Below are 6,396 nucleotides of genomic sequence, written 5' to 3'. Positions count from 1 at the left end.
GGGTTTGCTTGTGTGTGGGTCTGGGCAGAGAGGCAGTGATTGGGAGTGAAGAGGAGATGGAGTTCTGGGATTTTGGGATGTTGTTTGGAGAATTTTATCTGTGGGTTATTTGTTTATGGTAAGCTGCTTCAAGTCTTTTGGATAGGGCAGGATATAAATTTAATAAATATATATATATATTTAAATTTTTGGAGCTGTCTGTGCTGGAGTGATGGAAACACTTTGGAAGATAAAGCATGCCTCCTTCCAGTGCTGGGCTCTCTGAGTTACGTCAATAGTAGTGCACAGGGATCTTCTTCTTGTGGGGATTGTCAGCAGTTTGATGCATGTGACCATGGTCTCCATGGCTTAATGAGGATGTAAGTGAAAGTAAAGTTTCAAAAGAAACCCCATGGCAAGTGAGAAGGGCTGATAATGTTTTGCAAATATGAGGTAGGCTCTGCTTTTGAGTGTAGGCCACATACTGTTAGGTCCTGTTCACCATGCCTAACTTAAACTTTCATTTTGCCTTAGCAAAGAGAAGATGGTAGACTGGCCTACAGCACTGATGTGTTGTTCTGTTCCTTAGGTGTCCTGTTGAACTTCTGATGGTAGGATCCTAGCCAATGTATTATCATCACCATGTAGAGAGGTATAATGTTCCTTTGACTTTGCATCCTGGATCTCAGGTGTTTTGTATGTAGCTGAAGTTGAAGTACAAAAAGAAATGCAGAGTTACTCCAGCAGATAAAATAAAAACACCATCTACTTAGTCACCTTCCAAGAGATGTATTTACAACAACCATAGGGATTTCTGAATAGACTTTAGGGAGCAATTATTATTACTGTTATGTTTGAATATGTTTTTCTCAGGTATCAAGCAGATGCTGATAGGGGCTATGCAGATTTTGAGGATTAAAATGACTTGTAATGAAAAAAGTAATTTTTGGCAAAATCAGATCATTCTAAAATTTGGGGGGACATGCTGAATGGCTGCAGTTGAAACATGCAATGAGTAAGTATATTCCCCTCATAACTGTTTGGCAAGAATGCAGTGTTGTACAGCTCACACCTGTAAAGCTATGATCTCATACTCAAGCATCCTGGGGCTTGCTACTTAAAATCAATTTACTACATTTTATTTAAACTTGTGTTATGACAAATTGAGGATTCTGACTGTGTAAACTTATGAATGCCCGTTAGATTTTGGAAACTCTCTGATGATTGAAAATTTCAGTATTGTTTAGAACTACCATTTTTTGTCAGGAGAAGACCATACTTGAATCTGAAAAGGGTCATCAATTTGGAACATCTACCTGATGAAAATAATGAAATTGCTAAGAGCATACTGAGGTTTCCACATTCCCAGTTTCTGGCTATTGGGATGGAAATTTGAGACTAGATCCAAATAATTTTTGAAGGCACCTTTACATGGGTGTTGCAGTGCCTGAAACCAAACCAACCACCCTAGAGAACAATCAGAAATGACAAGTTTTAGGTAGTTAGGACCCCATAGAGCAGATGGAAACTGTTAGTAATCTACAATGGACAATCCAAATCACCTAAGTGTTGGGCAGGAGGTGTCTAGTACTACCCAATACAGATATGTTTGAATGCCTGCTCCCCCTCAGAGCTTAGGCATCTGACTCAGCACCTCAGGGCTAAATGTAAATCACTTCATCACCTCGGGACAGAAGAGGTGCCAAACTCTTCAAAAGCTGCGTTCAGTTCAGTGTAAAGTTCAGCATTCAGAGTGCTACTCTGGGAATGCCCCTTATGGGCAGAACTTGAGGGGACTCTGCATAAGCTACTAAGGATGCTTGGGTGGGGGGATCTGTGCTGCTTCTAGGGTCAAGGGCAGCTGGAATGTGGGTCTGGTAAACCCCAGGTCAGGCTGACTTCAGAGTCTGGACGTTTCTCAGATCAATGGGTTTAGAAACATGATACCCAAACAGCACTTACACAAGTTACATTTTTCATGTGATCGGGTGCATAAAAGCATACTACGGCAGTGACATAGCACACATGCATGGCTACTGAGTGCTTTTAAAATGCCTGATTGTGGAAAAAATTAACCCTCCTCCAACAAAGTATTAGATGAACGTGCTCTAAAGCAGAGCACCTTAGGGAACTTGTGCTCCTTCTAGGAGTAATTTATTTTCACTCTGGGGGCTTGTGCCAGTGAACACCGGCCCAGTCCCATCCTTGGGGCTGTCAGTGAGGGGAGGAGGGGGAGGAGAAGGGAAGGAAGCAGCAGGCAGCTGTCAACTGGGCATGGCCTGGCCAGTGCTGGAAGGGGTGATAGTGGAGCAGCCCCCCTTGTCTTACTGGCCCAGCCTGGCTTCTCCCAATACCCCGTATGAAGTAGCAGCAGGGGGCCCCACAAGGTGAGGGGGCTCCATTCCACCCCGTTCTCCCCCATCCAGCTCCAGCCAGGCTAAGCAGAGTCAGCAGCTGCCTCCTGCTCCCTCCCCCTCACTTCCCCACTGACAGCTCCAGAGCTGGGGAGAGGGCAGGGCTGGGGAAAGGGGTGGGTTGGCAGCCTTCTCCAAGGTTACTGGAGCACCCACACCTATTAGTCAGGGCGGGAGCAGGTACACTGAAGCCCACCTGACCCAAACAGTTTAATGTCTGTTGGCTTGCAGGTGGGTGGGGATGGAGCTCTAACTCATGGCACTCTATGTAAAGTACCATGAGTTAGAGTAGGGTCCCTGAACATCTGTAGGCATCCAAGGTATAGGTTCAATATATCAGTTTGATGAGTACCTGAAGACAGGGACTTAGCCAAGATAAGGAGGACTGGAAGAGGGCCAACGTGGTTCCCATCTTCAAAAAGGGGAGGAAAGAGGACCCGGGGAACTATAGGCCAGTCAGTCTTACCTCGATCCTGGGCAAGCTGTTCGAGAAAATTATTCTGGCACACATCCAGGAGGGGCCAGCAGGGAACTGCATGCTCAGGGGCAACCAGCATGGGTTCATCAGCGGCAGGTCCTGTCAGACCAACCTGGTGGCCTTTTACGACCAGGTCACTAAATCATTGGATGCAGGGGTGGCAGTGGATATAGTTTTCCTAGACTTCAGGAAGGCTTTTGACACTGTCTCTCACCCCATTCTCATTAGGAAGCTGGGGGACTGTGGCGTAGACACCCATACAGTCCAATGGGTCGCCAACTGGTTAGAGAGTCGCACCCAGAGGGTGGTAGTGGATGGGTCCTTCTCGACCTGGAAGGACGTGGGAAGTGGGGTCCCACAGGGCTCGGTCCTTGGGCCCGCCCTGTTCAACATCTTCATCAGTGATTTGGATGAGGGGGTGCAAAGCACCCTGTTCAAGTTTGCTGATGACACTAAGATGTGGGGGGATGTGGGCACAATAGAGGGGAGCAACAGGCTACAGTTGGACCTAGATAGGTTACAAGGATGGGCGGAGGAGAATAGGATGGGGTTTAACACAGACAAGTGTAAGGTGATGCACCTGGGGAGGAACAATCGGCACCATACATACAGGCTGGGGAACTCCCCTCTTGTCAGCACGGAGGTGGAAAAGGATCTGGGAGTCATTATTGACTCCAAGATGAACATGAGTCGGCAATGTGGGGAGGCGGCTAGGAAGGCCAACTGCACCTTGTCGTGCATCCACAGATGCATCTCGAGCAGGTCCAAGGAGGTGATCCTCCCCCTCTATGCGGCACTGGTCAGGCCGCAGTTGGAGTATTGCGTCCAGTTCTGGGCGCCGCACTTCAAAAGGGATGTGGACAGCATGGAGAGGGTCCAGAGGAGGGCCACTTGCATGATCAGGGGGCAGCAGGGCAGCCACTGCGAGGAGAAGCTATGGGACCTGAACCTGTTCAGCCTTCAAAAGAGAAGGCTGAGGGGGGATCTTGTGGCCTGTTATAAACTGGTTAGGGGGGATCAGCAGGCTCTGGGGGAGACCCTGTTCCCCCGAGCGCCGCAAGGAGTGACCAGGAACAACGGTCACAAGCTGGCGGAGGGAAGGTTGGACATCAGGAGGCGCTACTTCACGGTCAGGGCGGCTAGGGTCTGGAACCAGCTTCCAAGTGAGGTGGTGCAGGCTCCTACCCTGGGGGTTTTTAAGAGGAGGTTGGATGACCACCTTACTGGGGTCGTTTGACCCCAGTACTCTTTCCTGCCATGGCAGGGGGTCGGACTAGATGATTTGCTCAGGTCCCTTCCGACCCTAGAAACTATGAAACTATAACAGGTAATCTCCAAAACTAAATTAAAACTGTTTGCAGCAGCAGGGAAGCAAGTGATAACTACATAGCAATGTCATAACTTATATATGCAAAGCTGTGTCTCTTTATGAGGTAAGATGAAATAATATTTGTCCTGCCTCCCTGCTACATGCTGTTTTCACACATAAATTATACTTGGTTTGATGTCAGGATTAAAGCACAAGAGCCATAGAAATTCTAGAGCAGCAGTTAGCAACATACAGCTTTTGGGATAGATGCAATCAACAGAGCCACTGGATTTGGCCTGCAGAGCTGTGAGGATTCAGTGCCATATTGGGAGCAGTGAGCTTCAGCAGCTGGTGACTTTTCCTGTGCCTGCACTGGGGCCAGGCAATAAGGAGCTGCATTAGAGCCAGGCAGCAGGGGGGGAGAGTGCACCCTTGCCAAAGATGAGGAGTGGAGAGAAATAGTGTCAGCAACTGAGTTCATTGGTCACATGCAGTGGGTGCACCTGAGTGTGTGTGCACCCCCTATGAAAAGGCGCCGCCGACACTGCCGGCAGTGCCTGCTGGCAGTTGCCACTTACCACCCCCTCCCCCCGCTGCTGACACCACTGGCGGCATCTGTGGGAGGTCCGTGATCACCGCTGGCCACTGCCGCCACTGCTGGCAGCATTTGCGGGTGGTCACCAATCACCAGTTGGTGCTCTCCAACCCCTACTCCACCACCACCAACAGCGCCATGCTCCCATCACTGACACCGCTGCTGCTGCCTGCCAGAGCTTGCCATGTCCCCCTAGCTTCTGGGGGCACATGGTGTTCATGGGTGAGTTGGAACATCAATCCACCTTGGACTTGAGCTGGGTTGTTCCAGCCTGCAGCTCCAAAGGTTGCCAGCCACTGGTCTACAGAATGCCCATATAGCCTTGTAATCCTGGATTTAAAAACTGAAGAGCTTTATGTTTGTTCAGTATCTAGGATCATCATAAAGTAGGGCTGTAAGGGACCTCATGAGGTCATCTAGTCCAGCCCCCTGCTCAGGACAGGATCATCCCTGACTAAACCATCCCAGTGAAGTGTCTTTCTAACCCGCTCTTGAAAATTTCCAAGTATGGAGATTCCACAGCTTCCAGCCTCTCTGTAGTTACCTTTTAGATATTTGAAGGCTGCTATTAAATCCCTTCTCAGTCTTCTCTTCTCCAAACTAAATAATTCTAAGTCTTTCAGTCTTTCCTCATATATCTTTTTCTCTAGGTGTCTCATCATTTTTGTTGCTCTCTACTAGTCTCTGTCTCATCTGTCCACATCTTTCTTGAAGTTTGGGACCCAAAACTGGACACCATATCAGTTATGATGCCTCACCAGGTGTGAGGCCTCATTAGTGCTGAATAGAGTGGAAGAATCACCTCCTCTCATTTGCAAGTGACACTCCTGTTGATACAGCCCAGTATGATATTGGCTTTTTTTTCAGCAAGAGCACATTATTCTAATATAATTGTAACGGGGTGCTGGTGTAAACCCTGTTACTTAAAGACAGGGAATCGCTGCAGAATGATGTCATTAATCAGCGCCAGCTGTGGGGAATCCCTCACCTGGAAGGAGTTGAAAGGAATGACGCAGAGGCGGAGGATGTCACTGATAAAACCCAGCGGTAGAGAAGGGGAAATCACCCAAGAGGGCAATGAGACAGTGAGAGAGTCCAGCAAAGAGAAGGGGAGACACCTGACACCTGACATGACAGACCCTGAACTTAGACTGACTGCAAAGGAGTGGCAGACTACCAGCCAGTGAGACCATGATTTGCTTGCTTACCACAGCGATCAGCTGCGACGAAGACTGTGCAGGGGATGGAAACCAGACAACCTTAAAGAAAATACATGAAGTTATTGCAGAGTGAGTTAACTCTGAGCCATAAAGTACCTTAAGGACTGTGCTTATTTTCTGTTGAATGAATATCCATGTTTGTAGTTTCCCAGGTGGGAACATGAAAAGAAACCAACAACTATTTCAGTTAAACACCTTGAAGCACCTAATGTTCTGTGTTTGGAATGAATCTTTCAATTTTCTCCCACCAAGGGCATGGCAGGAGAGTTCCTGAATGAGGCAGAAGAGGGAGGAGGAGGATGGAGGGGATAGCAGGGGAAAGCTTCTGGGAGGTGGCGGGGTTAGGGTTAGCAGGCTTCCCCTTCCCTCTCCCCCCCATCATACTTGACGGACAATTCACT

Source organism: Gavialis gangeticus, unplaced genomic scaffold (assembly GCF_001723915.1).
Source record: "Gavialis gangeticus isolate Ggan-Ray unplaced genomic scaffold, GavGan_comp1, whole genome shotgun sequence".
Lineage (NCBI taxonomy): Eukaryota > Metazoa > Chordata > Crocodylia > Gavialidae > Gavialis > Gavialis gangeticus.
Note: the sequence above shows the minus strand (reverse complement) of the source record.